This window comes from Notamacropus eugenii, chromosome 1 (genome assembly GCF_028372415.1).
Source record: "Notamacropus eugenii isolate mMacEug1 chromosome 1, mMacEug1.pri_v2, whole genome shotgun sequence".
Lineage (NCBI taxonomy): Eukaryota > Metazoa > Chordata > Mammalia > Diprotodontia > Macropodidae > Notamacropus > Notamacropus eugenii.
The window spans coordinates 699122139-699142676 of NC_092872.1; the positions used below are offsets into that span (position 1 = coordinate 699122139).

General features: G+C 40.3%; 1 protein-coding gene across 3 annotated transcripts in view; it reads right to left on the reverse strand.

Moving 5' to 3' along the window:
* ZDHHC7 (zDHHC palmitoyltransferase 7) overlaps positions 1 to 20389 on the reverse strand; it is a 47460-nt gene extending 27071 nt beyond the window's left edge. For 2 of the 3 annotated variants that reach the window (XM_072636222.1, XM_072636223.1), the window contains exons 1-2: positions 20086 to 20389; positions 6859 to 6939 (exon numbers count right to left, since the gene is read on the reverse strand). The gene's annotated coding sequence lies outside the window, so the exon portion shown is untranslated. The remainder of the gene's footprint in view (positions 1 to 6858; positions 6940 to 20085) is intronic. The other variant, XM_072636221.1, reaches the window with a different exon arrangement.
* Positions 20390 to 20538: the final 149 nt, after the last annotated feature.

Genomic DNA, 20538 nt, shown 5'->3' on the forward strand with positions numbered 1-20538 from the left:
GCAGTTTTTGTTAAATAGTGAGTCCTTATCCTAGTAGCTGTTTTTGTGCTTATCAAATTTTGGGGTACTAAACATATTTGCTTCTATTATGTCATGTCCTTAATTTATTCTATTGACTGATATTTATTTTTTAACTAATACCAAATTCTTTTGAGAATTAAATGTTCTGCAACAGAATTTGAAACTTAGCACTCCTGCTTCCACATGAATTTTATTATTTTTTTTGCTAGTTTTATAAATTATTTGTTAGTTTAATGAGCATAGCATTGAGTAAGTAGTAAATAAATTTAGGGAGAACTATCATTTTTACTATACTCGTTTTTCTATCCTACCCTTGAGCAATTAATATTTTCCCAATTATTTCTGTAAAGTTCATTCTAGTAATAAGTATACAGTTTTTGTGTCTTAGAAGGTTAATTCCCAAGTATTTTATATGTTCTATAGTAATTTTAAATGGAATTTCTTTCTTTTTATTGAGTCTTACTGGTTTTATAAACAAGTACTGATTAAGCTTTAGGGGCAGCGAGGTGGAGCAATGGATAGTGTATGAAGCCTGGAGTCAGAAAGAACTGAGTTCAAATCTGGTTTCAGACACGACTGGACAAGTCATTTAACCCTGTTTGCCTCAGTTTCCAACTGTAAAATGAGCTGGAGAAGGAAATGGCAAACCACTCACGTACCTTTGCCAAGAAAACCACTTAGGGATCAGGAAGAGTCAGACATGACTGCAACAACTGAACAGCAATAACATGAACCTGGAAATTAACTGCATAAAGATCACTACATCTGTGGGAACTGATGAAATCACCAAGTCAGACAGTGCAGAGGAAGACGACCTCGTGGTCAGTGAATGGAACAGAGATGAAGAACCAGCCAAGTAACTCAGAGACATCAGTCAAATCACCAGGAAGCATTGATTAAAGTCACTCAGGAAGACAAGGCAGGCCAGTGGACAGAGTGTGAGCTCAAATTCAGTCTCAGACACTTATTCGGTGGGCAAGACACTTCACCCATTTGCCTCAATTTACTCATCTGCAAAATGGGGCTAAGAGTAACTTCACTGCAGGGTTGTTGTGAGGATAAAATGACATAAGATTTGGCAAAACTTTTCGCACTTCAGTGCCTGACAGTAAATGTTAGCTATCACTATGGGAAAGGTTCTAAGAAGGAGTGACTTGAGATAAGAGCAGGAGAGCAGTCATAAAAACCTAATGAGATAGAGTATCCAAAAGGTGACTGACCATGTCAGATGGTGAAGAAGGTGAAGAAGGATGAAGACTGAGAAAAGGCCATCAGCTCTGGTTATTAAGAAAGCACTAGTAGCTTTGTAGAAAACAGTAGAATGATGGGACTAGAAAACATACTGCAGAGGGTTTAAAAGAGAATGAGAAAAAACGAAGTAAAGGCACTGAGTGTGGAGAACTTTCTTAAGGAGTTTAGTCACGAAGGGGAAGAACAAAGAGAGGAGGGCTGGCTGGAATGATAGGACCAAATGGTTATTTGGTAGGCAGGGGAAGGAGTACAGCATGAGACTGAAGACAAGAGAATGAAGATGACAGTGGGGGCAACTTATTGGAGAACTCAAGAAGGTAGAGGATCAAGAATACATGCAGAAGATCTGCCAATTCTTCATCCAAGACTGAAGTAAAGGAGATCGAGGAGAAAGGTGTCTGAAGGATGTGAGATAAACAGGGAAAAGGAAGTTCTCAGTGAAAGGTTTGATTTTTTTTTTTTCAGTAAAGGATGTGATGAGGTCCTCAGGTGTAAAGGTGGGAAGGAAGGTGGGAAGTCTGAGGGAGGAAAAATCACTGGGGTAAGTGGGATAGAAAAAACTTTCCTTGCTATAGTAAGAGCCCAATTGATATAATGCAGTATAAATTTGTAGTGAACCCAATCAGCAGTTTCACAATTTTCTCTAGTTCTGTTTGACAGCATGTAACTGTAGCAAAAGTAGATTACAAGAGTAACCCAGGGTTGGGATTTGGAAAGATTATAATCACTGATGGAACAAATAGACAAAAGATTTGACAGCAGAGGATACTATAGAGTTGAACTGGTTCACCAAGTGGTCAAGGTAGGAAAGAGAAGAGAGTGTCGACAGTATAGGGGTGAAAACCTTGGGAAAGAACTGAGGGGTGGAGGGAATGAAGGTCACCACGAGAACAAAAACCAGAGCTAGGGATCACCAGACATTAGGAAAGATGAAATGTTAAAAGATATCAGAAAAAAGTAACATCAGAGTTCATTAACAAGGAAGCAGAACACAAAGGTGTGACAAGATTAAAAATATGTCCATCCCTGTGTGTAACTGAGTCAGAGTAGAGAAGAAAGTCATGGGAAGTGAGCAGAATGAGGAACTGAGAACTGAGAAGTCAGGGTTAGTTGAGGGAGCAGTGATACACATGCTGAAATGTCCTAAGATGAGGAGGACAGAAAAATGGTGAGTAAAGTATCAAACTCACTGAGGAAGGAAGAATGTCCTGGAGGTCGAGGATTAACCACCAGGATCCAGATTGCATGATATATTTGGACAGCTTAAACCTCAAAGGAGGAGAGGCTGTTTAATGAAGATGAGAGAGAATGCTAGAAACGGCAGTAGGGTGCAGGCAATATTAAGACTTCCCCCACAGCAACCAGTAGATCCAGGGATATGAGAGAAAAAGTCTGTGTCGTCCTTCGTTTTCGAAGACCATGACATCAGAGAAATGACAACATGACTTGCACTTGATTTTGTTTTGAGTGAGGAAGGACTGTGCAAGGACACTAGCCTCACTTTCTCCCTCTGAGCCATCTGGGTCCAGTGACCAGATATTCATCAGGATGACTGGAGGTGGACCAGGATGCAATGGGAGACCTTGGCCTTTTTAGACTAGCCTTTTCAGGTACTCACTTAGGGGGAGGTAATACCCAGTAGTGAGGGAATGGCTCTTTTAATAAACAAAAGAAAAATAACTAAAGCAACAGAAACTGTTACTAGTGATAAATCACTGTAAGCCAGTCATTAAATGGAGTTTGGCCAGGGACCTATTGTTATTGTTGTCCAGCCCATGAGCTTCAGAATGCACTGGGTTTAAGGTTTTGGGAATGGGAAGGGAAGGGAGGAAGGAAAGGGAAGGAGGGTGGGAAGGAAGGATGGGCATCCAGGCAGTAAACCTCAAAGCCCCAAAGGAAGGGGAGAAGGAGACAGAAGGGAGAGGATGAACTGGGTTACCCAGCTAGCTGGGTCCCTATTCAGGCAGCTTGGTCTACTCACAGTCTGTGTTCATCCTTCACAGTCTGTGTTCATCTTTCATTATCAAAGAAGACCATGACATCAGAGAAATGATGACATGACTTGCATCCAGTACTGGAAATAGTGTTTTTCATTATGAAGCAGGCATTCACTCTAACCAGCACAGGGGAAGATGTGGGCAGACTCCATTTTTAGAAAAGGAAACTGATGCCCAAAGAAAATAATAACTTACCCAAGGTCACAAAGGTTTGTTAAATGCAAGAGTCAGGATCTGAATCCAAGTCCTCTGACTATACAATCATTTATGTATAACGAATACTGTGAAAGCTCCCCCCAAAAATAGAAACTACCAATTGGCATACTTTAATAGATGTGTCTTTAAACACATGTACAAATATCATATGGACTGACTCATTTTAATTAACATCCTACAGTTGCCTTATACATACTGGGTGCCTAATAAATACTGAATTAAATTTTAGAGTTTATGTGAGGAAAATTCAAAAGACAAAAGATAAAAAAGAACATTCCTTGATGGAAATACCACAGTATGGTTATATGTCTTAGGGCCAATATTCTTATAAGAACATCTTTCTGAAATTATAACAAAAGTCAATGAGAAAATGATTCAATATCCAAAATTATTCAGAATTTTCAAGAGAGCAACTTATGTGTAAAACAAGATCAAAGTTACACAAGTTTCTTCACTACATGGAAAAAACATAACAAGCTATCGTAGCAATCTGCTGAGTCAGTGTACTACTTCAGCAAAAGCAACCGGACAAAGGGAGGAGGGAAAAAGTAAAGAAATAATTCCATTGCCCAGACTCTAACCTAAGGATAGTTGATGAGAATTTATAAAAGATGTGCTACTAAAATACTATGCCCATTGAAGAATTAACATGAAAACCTAGAATTAGTCTTAATATCAAAATTGCTATTGATTTCATACTAATTAGAGTTCATTTCTGAGAAAAATTTGAAGGCATTATGATAGCAATCAAGAAGGCTAATCACCATTTCTCTATTTTAAAAGTAACAGCCTGATTTCTTAAGACTGAGGTTTAGCAAAATTTCAACTCCATTCCCAATTCATGCTAGCTGTTGCCATTATAGCACCCACTTCTCAGAATATCAACACTAACAAGTTTCCATTACTCAAGAAACATTTTTTAGAGACTAAATATTTTCAATTACAATTATCATATTAGAACATATATTTAGAGCTGGAAGGACCCATAGAAGTCATGTAGTCCAATACTTTCATTTTACTACTTCAGACCCAGAGTTTTAAATGACTTACCCAAAACCACACAGGTAGAAAATAGCAGAGCCTGGATTTGAACCATCTTCTGATGGCAAATCTAATGATCTTTACAACATACCAAACTTGAAAGGCAAAAGATTTTATATTTGCATTTTATGTGTCTGTGTATACACGTGTGTATCTGTGTGTATAATATTTATACTGTGATACTGGCTAATATTTTTATTTTAATCCAACTCACTGAATCCTACAGCTAAAAAAGACCTTAGAAATCACTTAATCCAATTTCCACATTTTACAGATAAGGAAACCAGTACAAGAAGTTGAGTTTCTGGCAAGCAGGCTATCTTGTGAAGGTAGTTGGAATATCTAAGACATAGAGGTGACAGGACCTCAAGAGTAAATGCAGCTTTAATGCTGAAAAGAGTTCAGTGACACCTTAAGCTAGCTCTCCTCTCTCTACGCGTTTTAGTCTGAGTAATGACTTTCAAATATAAAGGAACCAGACAAGAGGGGAGGTTGGGTGGGAGGGGAGGGGGGTGATCCACAAAAAGATTATTTACTGTAGATAATGGGTTATAAATAGATGAACTGAAGATCAGGAATGCACAGTCCCTGCCTGCTTAGGGGTCCCAGTGGGTTCCATTTACTGACTATGGAACCATTATATTCTTTGGGCTCCATTTACTGAATATGGAATATATTCTTTGGAATGGAATTCTATCCTATGGAATATAATGAAACAAAAGCTTGGACATCTAGTGACCAAAGATTTAAGTGGCATTCAAAAGATGTCAGCAAGACAGCCACTGAAGATGGATTTTTTTAGCTTCACCTAAGAAAAATGTCCACAATCAGGGCTTTTCAAAAGTGGAGTGGGCTGCTCCACAAGGTCCTACCTTTATTCTCCTCTCATGGATGTCATCAAACAGAAGCTCTATGTCAGCTAGTTAGGGATGCTGTAAAGGAACAAGGTGGACTAGATGGCCTCCGAGGTCTGTAAAATGGGTAACACTATTTAAGATAAGCTACAGTTCCAAGGAGACAAAACAAGAAGCTAATTCAGACCAACTGAATAAATATTTATTTAGCTTCTATTATGTGCCAGGTACAGAGACAAGCAAAGATACAAAAGAGGTAAAAGACAGTCTCTGCCCTCAAGAAGTTCACTGTCTAATGGGGGAAGACTATTCACAAAGGAAAGCTGAAAAGTGGAGGGAACACTAGCAGGGGTACCCCCCCGCCCTGCTAGGACATGATGATTCATGGAGTCAAAATCAAGCAGAGCCACTGATGAAAAATGGAGAACTAAAAGGATGCTGACAACAACTAGCTAAGAATATCTGAAACAAATATTCTCTTTTCATTTATGCTCAGTTTTGAAAATCCCTCTATAGGAACTGAATTCAAACACAACTCTCCATACAAAAAAGGATTTTAGTTCCCGGCTAATACAAAATCAAAAAGGTACAGCAAGAAAGAAGGTCCACTAGAGTAGGATCTAAGAGATCTAGACCCTGTTTGTTCTTCACTCCTTAACCTCTCCTAACAAACAAACAAACAAAATTTATGATTTTCCTATATAAAATGTAAAGGATAATGTTTTTAAGAAATATGCTTCAAAATGCTTCTCCCATTTGAAAAAAAGAATCATTGAGAAACCACAATCTTCCTCTGTTCAACTGTCAGCTCCTAGTCAGTCGCTGTAAGACTAGGACTACAGAATAAAAGAAAGTGAACCAGAATTTGGCAAGAATCACAAAAACACATTATATCAAGATACGTAAATGACAGTACATTGTATCAAAACCTGTCACAGATGTTTACTTTGACAGTAGGCTGCTTTTAGACACTATTTCTCAAAGGGACGAGACAAATCAAGGCAAGCTGGTTTTCCCTCAGAAAAGATTTTACCATTACACTGACTGTATGAGATGATCTGGTTTTCTTAACTGTATTTATTTACTTGAAGCTGTGTTTCTCTGTCTAGCCCAGCCTGTACATATAACGACCACTCAAGGGCCTAATCCAAATACTGGTCAGGACAGAAGCTTTAACCTGTTCCATTTTGTAATCTGGGCTGGTTCTCCCCTCCCTGGGCAGCCTGATGGTCCTCTTAGTCCCAGGGCTCACTCCAATGAGGTCAGTCCTTATGCTGACACCATCAGCTTCAGCTCTTTTATAACTCTGAACTCTCTAACTCAACTGACATGCTCAGCCTCTGCAGTCATGTACCACCACACCTGGCAAGTCGTCTTAACTTTAAAGTAACAACTGGACCTACTTAAATAAATTTCTACTTTTCCAAAAAAAAAAGAAAAATGACAGATTACATCCACAAAGTGACTTAAAAATTTACCTCACAGACTTCTTTTTAATGTTACTTGGACATTGTGCCTTTTCTTCAGGCTAAGGTGCATATTGTCACATATGATAGGATCTGAAAAAGGAAAAATCCAATTAGTAAAGTGATGGTCAAGGATACAAACACAAAAATCTACTGACAGAAAAAATATAAATTATTTTTCAGGATAATATATGTAGAACTTAAAGGACCTTAAAAGCAATTTAATCCAAATTCCTCATTTTACAGATGAGAAAACTAAAGTTTTGAGTGCCTAAGAACACATAGGTTGTAACAGACCCAGCATTTCAAAGTCAGTTCTCTGACTGAAATCTAACACACTTTCTATGGTAGCATACTTGCTGCTTTCACAATGGTTTTTCCCCCCTGGTGGTGACTATAATTAGCCTACTCAGCATTTGAAGCACATATTGCAGAACTATACAGTTAAGAGCTATCAAGTGGAATAAGAATGAGCCTTCTTTGCTCCGTCTCAGAAAGGATCACTAGAAGCAGCGGGTGGAAGTTACAGACAGACAGTCTCAGGCCTGATAGAATAGGAAAAAGACGAGCTATCCCACAGTGAAATGGGGCACAGCAGGAAGAGTTCCCCTCCACTACCGGTCTTTGAAAAAAAGACTAGATAACCAATTATTGACTATGTGGTAGAAAGGTTTCTCATTCTGGTGGGAATGGGATTAAAAGTTCTCTCTACATTCTCTTCCAACTTGACTAGAGGCAGGTCAGTGTCAGACACTGCCCCTCAGAGAGTCACTAGGAGTGACACCCTGGGCCAGTCCCTTAACCTCTCTGTGCCTCAGTTCTTCATCTCCAAAGTGGGGCTAATACACCTAACTGAGGGTTGCTGTGAGGACCAAAGGAGTTAATATAAGTCAAATGCTCTGCAAGCCTAAAAGTGCTCTATGCTAGATGGCATTAATGTTAGTCAGTCAATAAACATTCATTAAGCATCAATTATGTGCCAGGCATTATGCTAGGAGCTGGGGATACAGAGCAAAACAAAAGCCAAACCCTGTCCTCATGAAGCTCTGATAAGCAATACATGACAACTACAAAAAAACAAGCTGTTTGCAGGATAAACTGGAGATAAACACACAAAGAAGGCACTAACATTAAAGGGCATATGGGAAGACTTCTTGAATTTGATAGAATTTTAGCTGGGACTTGAAATCAGGGAAGTGAGGAGGCAGAGATGAGGGGTGAGAACACTGCAGGTTTAGGAGACAGTCAGTGAAAATGTCCTAAACGAGGAGACAGTTATTTGCGATTCTGTAAATATTTAGTCCTTTCTTTTAACATTCAGAAAAATTTTAAATGAGGAAAAGGTGCTACTCATAATTAGAATAACCCTATCCTGTTAGGATTGTGCATAATTTCTATCACATTTTAATGGAAGATCATAGGTAAATCAGTTTTTCTTAAATATATCCACTATCATCTCTAGTTCTTGTACAGAATGAAAATCTGCTACATAAATTTCCTCTCAAAAAGGAAAAAAAATCACATCATCCACAAGGATTTACCAAACCAAATCTTCAAGCACTGCATTCCCAAGTTCACTAAACTCATGGGCCACTGGATCATGAAAAAAGGGGTTGGATAATCAATAATGATATTTAAGTATAAAAATCCATTTGGGGTAAAACAAAATATGTATTGACAAAGACATAAATCCAACAGTCCCTGCCCTCAAAAAGCCTACATTTTGTTGGACTAGACATGTATGTGTATATTAAAGATATGTATGTATATTCATATGGAAATACATACTTCACATATATGAAATACATTCCTATAGGAATACAGATGTATATTGCATATATTAATATATATGCATATATAAAACATATTATCTTTAATATACATGTACATGTGGTCTAACTGCACAAAATATAAGCTTCTTAAAAGCAGGAACTGTTGGGTTTATGTCTTTGTCTTCCCCAGAACCCAATACAGCAACTGGCACAGAATAGGTCCTTCATAAATTCTTGGTTGACTGATTTACCTTCTCTGTCTCAAATTTCTCATCTGTAAAATCAGGGCATTAAACTAGGTGAGTTTTAAGGTACCTACCAGTTGTAATTCCTATGGTAACCATCTTTTTGGATTAATGATGTTCAAGGACACAAGTGAACACAAAAATATATTTACAGAAAAATATGGACTATTCCTTAGATCATAAATTCAGAGCTCTAAGGCCACATGGTGAGGAACCATAGACCTTCCTCTTCCCTAGCTTAACCCATATTACTCAGTTCCCATATGGCACTGGTATCCCATTCTCACCAGAATAATGACCTCTATCCCACAACCCCCACCTCTACCAAGAATATCCCAGAGCCCTATCCACTATGACCCTTGGACTGATTACTCACTTGGCCAGGTACTATCCTCATAGCCACTCTTCCCCAAGAGCCTTAGGGTCTTAGAGCTAACTGTGCTGATAAATCTTAAATACTGCCTGGTCTTCCCGTCTATCATGATACTGAACCATCCCTCCTTTTGTGTTGTCTTACCCAACTAGAATATGAGCTGCTCAAGAGGATGGACTGACTCATTTTTTTCTGTTTCCAGTACTTAGCTTCTGTCTCATATCTGAGGATAGAGTATGTTTTACTCTAATATTTCCCCAAAATTATAAAAAAGAATTATAAAACAAAATAATGTGAAACCCTTTAGGACACTAGCAATAAATTTCCATTCTAATAAGATATAAATACAATGTAGCAATTTTGATGCTTAGCTTGGCTTGTTTAAATAGGACTTTGGACAGAACAATGATGCTTTTAGTCAGGAACAACCTAGAACTGAATATCCACTTTAGCTGGGACTTCAACTAAGTTACTGAGGCTCTCCCTCCATTTCTTGCTTTCTTTGGCAGTGAAAAAAAGAACATTAACATTGAAGAATAATACTAAAACAAATTAGATAATAGGTAAAAGTGCTCCAGGCTCTTTTGGGGCAAAGGTGCTATAAAAATCCAAGGTATAATTAATAGCTTATTATTATTATTACATGTACAAAAGTGGCTGACCTGGATTTTGGCATTTTAGCACCTGCAATGTGTTGCACAAAGTAGGTAATAAATTCCATTAGACAATTATTTTTAAAACACTTGTTATGATAGGCTCTATATTTTAGAGACAGGGGATGTGAACTGAATGAAAGCTTGGGTTAAAGTACGGTCCTCACCATTCACATGAATACTGACTACCTGTTAAAAAAAAAAAAATTCTTGGGCCTTTTTGCCTGCCTAAGGAAGAGAAGCTGACTACTGATCAAGCAATTAAGTTTTTTTTTTTTCTATTATTAAATTTATTTATTTAACTTTTAACATTCATTTTCACAAAATTTTGGGTTACAAATTTTCTCCCCTTTTATCCCCTCCCCCCCCAAACACCAAGCATTCTAATTGCCCCTATGACCAATCTGCTCTCTCTTCTATCATCCCTCTCTGCCCTTGTCTCCATCTTCTCTTTTGTCCTGTAGGGGCAGATAGCTTTCTATACCCCTTTACCTGTATTTCTTATTTCCTAGTGGCAAGAACACTACTCGACAGTTGATCCTAACACTTTGAGTTCCAACTTCTCTTCCTCCCTCCCTCCCCACCCCTTCCCTTTGGAAGGCAAGCAATTCAATATAGGCCATATCTGTGTAGTTTTGCAAATGACTTCCATAATCGTTGTGTTGTATAGGACTAACTATATTTCCCTCCATCCTATCCTGTCCCCCCTTACTTCTATTCTCTTTTGATCCTATCCCTCCCCATGAGTGTCGACCTCGAATTGCACTCTCCTCCTCATGCCCTCCCTTCTATCATCCCCCCCACCCTGCTTGTCCCCTTATCCCCCACTTTCCTGTATTGTGAGATAGGTTTTCCTACCAAAATGAGTGTGCATTTTATTCTTCCTTTAGTGGAATGTGATAAGAGTAGACTTCATGTTTTTCTCTCACCTCCCCTCTTTATCCCTCCACTAATGAGTCTTTTGATTGCCTCTTTTATGAGAGATAATTTGCCCCATTCCATTTCTCCCTTTCTCCTCCCAATATATTTCTCTCTCACTGCTTGATTTCATTTTTTTTTTAAGATATGATCCCATCCTATTCAATTCACTCTGTGCACTCTGTCTCTATGTATGTGAGCGTGTGTGCATGTGTAATCCCACCCAGTACCCAGATACTGAAATGTTCCAAGAGTTACAAATATTGTCTTTCCATGTAGGAATGTAAACAGTTCAGCTTTAGTAAGTCCCTTATGACTTCACTTTGCTGTTCACCTTTTCATGGTTCTCTTCATTCTTGTGTTTGAAAGTCAAATTTTCTTTTCAGCTCTGGTCTTTTCATCAAGAATACTTGAAAATCCTCTATTTCATTGAAAGACCATTTTTTCCCCTGAAGTATTATAGTCAGTTTTGCTGGGTAGGTGATTCTTGGTTTTAGTCCTAGTTCCTTTGACTTCTGGATTATCCTATTCCATGCCCTTCTATCCCTTAATGTAGAGGCTGCTAGATCTTGTGTTATCCTGATTGTATTTCCACAATACTTGAATTGTTTCTTTCTAGCTGCCTGCAGTATTTTCTCCTTGACCTGGGAACTCTGGAATTTGGCCACAATGTTCCTAGGAGTTTCTCTTTTTGGATCTCTTTCATGCGGTGTTCTGTGGATTCCTTGAGTATTTATTTTGCCCTCTGGTTCTAGAATCTCAGGGCAGTTTTCCTTGATAATTTCATGAAAGATGATGTCTAGGCTCTTCTTTTGATCATGGCTTTCAGGTAGTCCCATAATTTTTAAATTGTCTCTCCTGGATCTATTTTCCAGGTCTGTTGTTTTTCCAATGAGATATTTCACATTATCTTCCATTTTTCCATTCTTCTCTCTTTGTTCTGTGATTTCTTGGTTTTGCATAAAGTCATTAGCCTCCATCTGTGCCATTCTAATTTTGAAAGAACTATTTTCTTCAGTGAGCTTTTGAATCTCCTTTTCCATTTGGCTAATTCTGCTTTTGAAAGCATTCTTCTCCTCATTGGCTTTTTGAACCTCTTTTGCCAATTGAGTTAGGCTAGTTTTCAAGGTGTTAATTTCTTCAACATTTTTTTGGGTCTCCCTTAGCAGGGAGCTGATCTGCTGTTCATGCTTTGACTTCATGTCTCTCATTTCTCTTCCCAGCTTTTCCTCCACCTCTCTAACTTGATTTTCAAAATTCTTTTTGAGCTCTTCCATGGCCTGAGCCCATTGGGTGGGCTGGGACACAGAAGCCTTGATTTCTGTGTCTTTGCCTGATGGTAAGCATTGTTCTTCCTCATCAGAAAGGAAGGGAGGAAATGCCTGTTCGCCAAGAAAGTAACCTTCTATAGTCTTATTTCTTTTCCCTTTTCTGGGCATTTTCCCAGCCAGTGACTTGACCTCTGAATATTCTCCTCACACCCACCTCGCCTCCTGATCTTCCCAGCCAGCGTTTGGGGTCTGAGATTCAAATGCTGCTTCCAGCCTCAGGGCTTTTGGCGGGGGCAGGGCTGCTATTCAGTATGAGATTATGTTCTGGTGCTGAGGTCGGGGCAGGGCCACCTCTCAGGCTCAGTTCCCTCAGGGAGTTTATGCACAGACCTTCCACAATGGATTCAGGCTCCCGCCCCGCTTGGGGAGCCCCTGTCTGCAGCCGCTTCTCAGCTTCTACCTCCCGGGGGGGCCTGAATTATGGGGGCACCCCACTCCCCTCTCGACCCGCCAAAGAGACTCTCTCACCCACCCCTGTCACCTGTGGGTGGAGGGACTTGTGCGGCCGCTGGAGATCCCGACCCTGAAGCCTGCTCGGATCTCTTTCTCTCGGTGCCGCAGCTGTGGCCGCAGCAGGTCTGGGCTGGGCTTTGTGTCTGCAGCGCGACGGACCTTTTGCGAGAGGTTTGCAGATCCCTCTGTGGGTGGAGGGACCCGCGTGGCCGCTGGAGATCCGGTCTGTGAAGCCTGCTCGGATCTTTTCCTCTCGGTGCCGCGGCAGGGCTGCACTCAGCTCCCAGTCCCGGCGCCCAGTCCGCAGCGCGAAGGACCCCCCTGGAGAGGTTTGCAGGTCTCTCTGGAACAGAAATCTCCCTCGCTCCAATGTTCCGTGGCCTCTGGGTGCGGAATTCGCCGTGAGTTACTTCCCTGTAGCCATTCTATGGGTTGTGGGTTCAGAGCTATGTGTATGTGCGTCTTTCTACTCCGCCATCTTGGCTCCGCCCCCAGCAATTAAGTTTACTAAACATCTTCTAGGTGCAACACTGTGCTAGGCACAGGCTGACAGTAAGGCAAAAATGAAACCACCTTGAAACTGTCTCCTTGCCTTTTAAGAGTTGACATTTCCCTTAATGGGAGAAGGTACTTCTGCGTATATGCACAAACAACAACAAATAGGAGGCAATAGTTTGAGAGAGATACTAAATAGCTGGGGAAATCATGAAAGGCCTCAGAAGTTGACATTTGAGCCAAGTTGAAGGAAACCAGGGCTAACAAGGATTTAACTTTCAGATAATCTACTAAAGTGCATTTGCAGCAATTATGTTCTTTAAACATTCTTTCCATCTATTTGCAATCATGAAATATTTAGTTTGTTCTTAAAAGCATAGCAATTATCTACTGTAAACAAAATCCACTATTTTCCTCTCCAATTATAGGATCTAAAGAATGTTTAAGAATAAGGCACAATATTAATTTATCATGCCAACTGCAGTCAACTTCTCAATTTTATACCAACATATTATCGACAGTGTTTATTATCAATATCAAAATACGGCTTTCAACTTCAAGAAAGATCTTTTAAATCAAAACACTTCATTATCTTGGAATTCCCTTATGCAAGTTGTAAATCAAAGAGATAGTGAGTTTAGGGAGACTGAGGAGATACTTATATTTTGAATGAGAGGAAAAATTTCACATATAATGTTCATATACATTAGCAGGCTACAGGGCAACATTTTTACTTTAGTTCTTAAAACTGAAGACACAATCATACAAGAAAAGCAGATGCAATAGTCAGCAGAGTAAAAAGATCTTAAATTTACAAGTGAAAAAAGCCCTCCCCCAACCACCACTTGCACCCAGGAGCCAGACTCTCTCCCCAACTACCAGGTCCCATGACAATTAAGCTAGACTTTTCCAGATCTTCCAGAGAAGGTTTCTTTATTTTGCTTGAAGTAAATTTACAGAGAAACACACCCACCCATATTCAAATAAGTAGCACAAGGATTTCAAATCCAAATATACTACACTCTCAATTATATCTATGTTAATGGAGGGACTGAGATAGCAAATGCCACAGAGAACAAATGTTCACAGTATCTGGCTTCATAAGGTACTTTAATTTAGATTCATCCAGGAGAGTCTCCTCTAAGAGCTGTGAAAACTCAAAGAACTTCCACAAAAATAATACTATAAAAGTCTGATGGGAGAAAGTGGTTCATTTCTCCCTTTATATACCTTTAAATTGACATAAAGGAGACTAAAACAAGGCTGTACCCTCCTAAATTTGTTCAGTAAATATTGAAGGATATTCAATAGTGTCCTTGAAAAAACAACTATAAAGTGGATCAAGAATGACTCTGCATAGATAAAACAGACTAAAATGCTAAGTATCAAGGAAACTGAAGTCCAAAAAACAAAGCAGGTTGATCACAGAGAGAGAGAGCATGGAGTTACAACTGAGCCCTGGTATCTCTAAAGTACTAAAATACCTACAGGAAGAACTCCAGCACATTGGATAGAGCTTCTGTCTTCCCTATCATCCTAACTAATAGTGGATTACCCTAACTGCCTAATCACCCCTCCTCAAAATATCTTGAAATTACTTACATGTGTTGTGAATTCAATTAAAAGTTAAGCTCACTGAAGTCAGGAATGTGTGGTCTTTTTTGTCTCCGTATTCCCAAAACCTGGAGGCACAATGCTTTTCACATCGAAGGTGCTCAACAGATGTTTAATGATTTGAATGAAGCACGGATGGATATTCATTTGAAGGAGTGGAAAGGAATGTCCATAATAATATTACAAATCATCAAATTTAGGTATATAGTGTCTGTGAAAGGGCATATGCCAAGCTGTCTGAAGGACACAAAATTGTACATGAGATATTCAACACATAACAATATATCAAAGTACCATATGACTAGTACAAAGTTAAATGCTTATATGAAGGGCAAAAATGGTGAGGTCAGTTTTTCCCAAGGTAGATTGGTATCAAGAAAACCACTTGGGGAGAAGGTGACAATGGAGCTGGATCCTGAACTGAACTCAAGACTGAGTCCTCTGGGCAGAGAGAACTGCATGAGCAAAAAAATAGAGAAAATATGTTTTAAGACAAGGCGTATTACAAGCTGATTAGAATGTTGGGTTCACTTTGGAGAAGAGGGAAATGAGACTAGAAAAAAATTGCATGGTTGTCTGTAAAGAACATTAATTAGTAATCTCAAAATCTAGGTGCTAGTTCTACCTCTGTCACTAACTCTGAGCAAGTCTCTGACTTTCCATTTCCTCATCTCTAAAAATAAGGATTATAGGTCCCCTTTAAATGGCATTTTCACTTGTCCTGTGAACCTCACAGGGTTACTGGATCACATATTTGGAGCCAGAAGGGAATCTAGAGGTCATCTAATCCAAAACAAATGAGGAAACAAGGACCACAAAAGGACTTATCCAAAGTCAAGAGGCAGTAAAAGTGGTAGAGCTGAAATCTGAACCCACATCCTCTGATTACAGCATTCTTTTCACTTCCCTCATCAAATGAGATAGTAGGAGAGCGCTCATGTGGGCTTACTGGCATCAATTAAGAGTTTACAGACATCCATATACATGATTCCAGTTGTTATTTTTAAAAATAACTGCAATTTGAACTGCAAACTAAAAAAAAAAAATAAAGAAAATGAATTCTACCTTTATTGACATTCTGCGCTACAGAAAAATTAAATCTGTTTTTAAAAGGCCTTCCATGGTATCTTTCATTTTGAAGGGAAGACTGGTATGCAGGTCTGAAATGGTCTTCTAAATTACCACACTGGTTTATACTTCAAAAGTCTTCCAATTTTGTCCTGCTCTGAAATTAGTTTTAAAGATCACTCTTTAGCTGATTATTAGAGACCAACTAATTCTGTAAATTTTAGATGAAAAACAAATCTCACTGGTTTCAAGGACACTATTAATAACAACAATAATGATAACAGAAGAAAAGTAGTGTGGTGTGGTGCAGAGGTTAAACGTGGCCCCCAACCACGTGCAGCACATAACACAATACAGCCTAAACTAGATTAAAATACAACTGGGAAATATTTAACAAAATAAACATACAAGAAAAGACACATTACATTTTAAAATTAAATTAATACGGGCTCCATAGGGATCCTCAAGTACAGATTAGTGGCCCCCTTTTCTATTTGAGTTTGACTTCCTTGTAAGTATGAATAGAGGGCCAGCCTCAAAACCTGTAAGACCTGGATTCATGTCCCACCTGTGATACATAATAGTATGACACTGGGCCAGTTGCTTGAGCTCTCTATTCTCTTTCTCTGAGACTCTAAATTGCAAAGAAGATGCTGACCTGCATTGGTAGAGGGAGTTTCCTCAATCCAGAAGTTTCCTATACCAATGTAATCTTATCCCTAAATAATAACAGCTAACATTTTTATATCACTTTTAAGGGTTACAAAGCACTTTTTACATGCTATCCCATTTGATTCTCAAAATAACCCTGTATGGTTGATGTTACTATTATTAACCCCATTTTATAGATGAGATACTATGAATTAATTCTCACATAATCTTAGTGTTAGAAGGAGCATCGGTGGCTATCAGGGTGGCTATTCTACTCTGGGACATCCCTACTAAGAAACTTTTCCTTTCTGCCAATCTTCTCTGCCCTGCTTGCCTAAACAAAACCGAACCTGGTGCTCCAGATCTGACAGGTCTCCACACGATGTATTCAAATACTTGATAACTATCAGACTCCACTAAATTTCCTCTTTTCCAAAGTGAACACTTTTCCAGCTCCTTCAAATGATGGCAGGACTCCTCACCACTGTCTTCACCTTCCTCTTGATTCTCTTCAGCTTATCAATGTCCTGCTCAAAATTTTGCAACTAAATTCAACAACAGAGATGTTATCTAACCAGGGAAAAATACAGTGGGACTTAGCCCGCTCTAGTTTTTGGACACTATGTATCTTGTAATTGGCAGCCAAGAAACACTGTTAACTCTTCCTGAATCTGATGTAAATTAAAGCTCCAAGATCTTCCAAGTAGACTGCTACCTAGCCTTTTCTCCTCTGTTTTATATTTAGTGAACTAGATTTTTTTAATCCTCAACCTAAGACTTTATATTTATCTCTATTAAATTTCAATTTACTTATATTCATCCTCAACATTCCAGCCTATGGAGAAAACTGCAGATTCAGACATTTCCATCCAAAATTGGCTATTGTGGTGCTCCCTTCACTATACCATGGTGTCTCAAAATCATTAATGACTATTCTTTGGATCTAAATCCAGTTCAAAGGGATTTCATATTAACCGTATGGTCTATTACTAAGTTATCATACAAGGATTACTACATCTTGATTGGACAGTGTGGTATATTAGCAAGAGCACTGGATCTGGAGTCAGGTGTACTACATTTTATTTTAGTTCAAGCTCTATCACTACCACAAAGTAAATTACTTTAACGAACTTCTCTGTAAAATGAGAGGGATTGGAACAGATCATCTGCTAAAACTTCATAGTTCTAAAATGTTATGAATTATTACTATGCATCTAAGATTCTGGGCAAGCACTTTAGAAGAATGTCTACAACTATAAGCAAAGATTTATAATCAGAAAGGTTTAGTGAAAGTTTTTACTAAAGCTTGTTGCAAATCAAAAATACAAATGAGTTCTGAATAAACGGTAGTCTAACCTGAAATGGAAAATTACAAACACCAACAATTTCTTACTCACCATTTAACAACATAAAAACAAACTGGTTTTATTCCAGGTCTCTCCAATGGCTCCACATATGGCAATAAGAACCCACACCCATTTTGTAGAGTACCTCCTAGAGAAAGGGGTGGTGTTCAAGGACTTGAGAACACCAAAACCACCTTCAAGGTAATAAGAAGAGCACTGACTACAGACAGTAAAAATGTAAAAACTCCAGGTGGACTGGATTTCCCAGGCACAGAATGTTAAAGCTGGAAATACCTTAGAAATCATTTAATCCAAACCCCTCATCTTACAGATGAGGAAAACTAAGGTTTATATACAGGAAGGTTTGCCCAAGGTCAAAAAAGGGTACTGGTTGGTTGTTGGAAAAGATAAAGTTTTGATAAGATATGACTGCACCCTCTTTACATACATTACCTCAACTGATTTTCATAACACAATATCCTGGTATCAAGTCCAACCTTGATTCTTTCTACTTCTTAGACCTCAGGCAAGTCTCAACCTTCCTTAACATCAGCTTCCTCCACAGTAAAAGCATGGAGCACATGGCCCTGAGATCTCTTTTAGCATTAGATTTATGAGGTTATGACCCTATTACTATGCACTCACTGCACTCTTCACAGTCAAATAGACACCAACAACACAGATATGTAATACGATGTAGGATAGCTAAGTGCATTAAAGAAATTACAAAAATGATGGGAGGTTCTGAGGGGTAAAATCATTCATCATCTGCAGAAAGAGAGAACAAGGCAAGGCTACCTGGAAAAAGTTCAATCTGAGTTACAATCCAAAAATCTACCGGTCCTTCCCTATCGTGGTTTTTTTTTTTTAAACTAATGCCAATATTTTCCATGAAAAGAAAAAAGTAAAATATTTTATTTACTAAATCCAACAGCAAAAAGAGGTGGCCTTAAGAGTCAATCTCAGTTCTATTACTTTCTCCTGGCTGATCTTGGGCCCCTCTAAAGCTCCAATTTCCTTATCCATCAAATAAAAAAGGTCTGACTAAAACAAATCTGGGATCTTGTAAACTTTTTAAAAGATATAACTGTATTTTAATACAATTGGTTTCCTTTGAATTTTATTTTTTGTTTTTAAAAACTTTACTCTGAGAAGGGGTTAGTAAGGTTCACCAGACTGCCCAAAGGGTCCGCAAACACAAAGGAGGGTTAAGAACCTCTGAACTGGCTGGTCCTTTCCTGCTTCTAAATCCCACAGCACGATATCAAATTCAGAAAAAAAAATTCACACCAGAAACAATAAGCAAAAACGTGGCTTTGTGGGGAAAGGAAAGTGGAAAAGTGGAAGATAAAAGAAAAAAAATGGGGATTTGGCAACTGGTGCAGCAAGGGAGGGAGGTGGAGTCTCAAAGATACAAAGACCGGAGTGAAAAGAGTCGAGTTACACATGGGAAAGTGGCAGAGATTAAAGGAAATTAAGAAGGGCTGCAGGAAGAGAGGCAGCTAAGAGTGAAGGACGGCAGAACTTAAGAGTGGAAAGAGCTCCTCCATCAGAAGGCCAACCCTTGGAGAGCAACAGAGAAAGTAAACTGAGAAGGCAGGAGCGGGGGAGAGAGACAGAAAGGGGAGGGAGAGACAGAGAGAAAGAGAGAGAGGAGGGGGGGAGAGAGAGAGAGGGAGGGAGAGAGAAAGAGAGAGGGGGGGAGGGAGGGAGGGAGAGAGAGAGAAGACAAGACAGAGAGGAGGGAGAGGGGGAGAGAGAGAGAAAGAGGGAGGGAGAGAGAGAGAAGACAAGACAGAGAGGAGGGAGAGGGGGAGAGAGAGAGAAAGAGGGAGGGAGAGAGAGAAGACAGAGACAGTTAGAGAGGAGGGAGAGGGAGAGAGATAGAAAGAGGGAGGGAGAGAGAGACAGAAGGGGGAGGGAGAGAGGGAGAGAGAGAAGACAGAGACAGAGAGAAGAAGGGAGGGAGAAAGAGAGGAAGGGAGAGAGAGGGAGAGGAAGAGAGAGGGGGAGAGAGGGAGAGAGGGAGGGAGGGAGAGAGGGGGGAGAGAAGGAGAGAGAGAGAGAGAGAAGACAGAGACAGAGAGAAGGAGGGAGAGAGAAGGAGGGAGAGAGAAGGAGGGAGAGAGAAGGAGGGAGGGAGAGGGAGCGAACGTCTTCTAGGGACCTTTTCTCAGAACCAGGTTTTTAAAAGCACGAAAGAAAATGCAAAGGAAACCAGAAAAAGGGAGAGGAAGATAACAGGGATGAGAGGAAGGACGGGGAGGGGCACGAGGCGGAGAAGGGAGGGCAGCGCGAGGGGGGGCGGCCGGCCACTCACCCGGGTCCCCGGGCCGGGCTGGGTGGGAGCCCCGGGGGTCCGCCCGGCGCGGCGGCTCCTCCGGGCCTGCGGGCGGCGACGGCGGCGGCAGCCGAGGCGGGCGGGCGCACATCATGCGGCCGAGCTCATGACCCGGCCGCGGGCGCCGGGAGGAGGAGGCGGGGCCGCCGGCGCGCGCAGGCTCCCTCGTGCCCGGGCTCGCTCCGGCTCGTTCGCGGTTCTCTCCCGCACCGAGGACGACGCGGCAGCCGGCGCCTCACAGGCGTCCCCGCCGCCCAGGGCTCGGCTGGCCGAGCGAAGCTCCCGGAAGTGATCTCGTGGAGGGACGGCGCATGTGCGGCATTCTGGGGAAGCCGTTATTCGACTTCCGGAAGAGGCTGGGGAGGGGAGAAGGGATGGAGAGCGTGAGGCATAGGGCGGGCGGGGCCAAATTAACTTCAGCTAGTGAAGAGG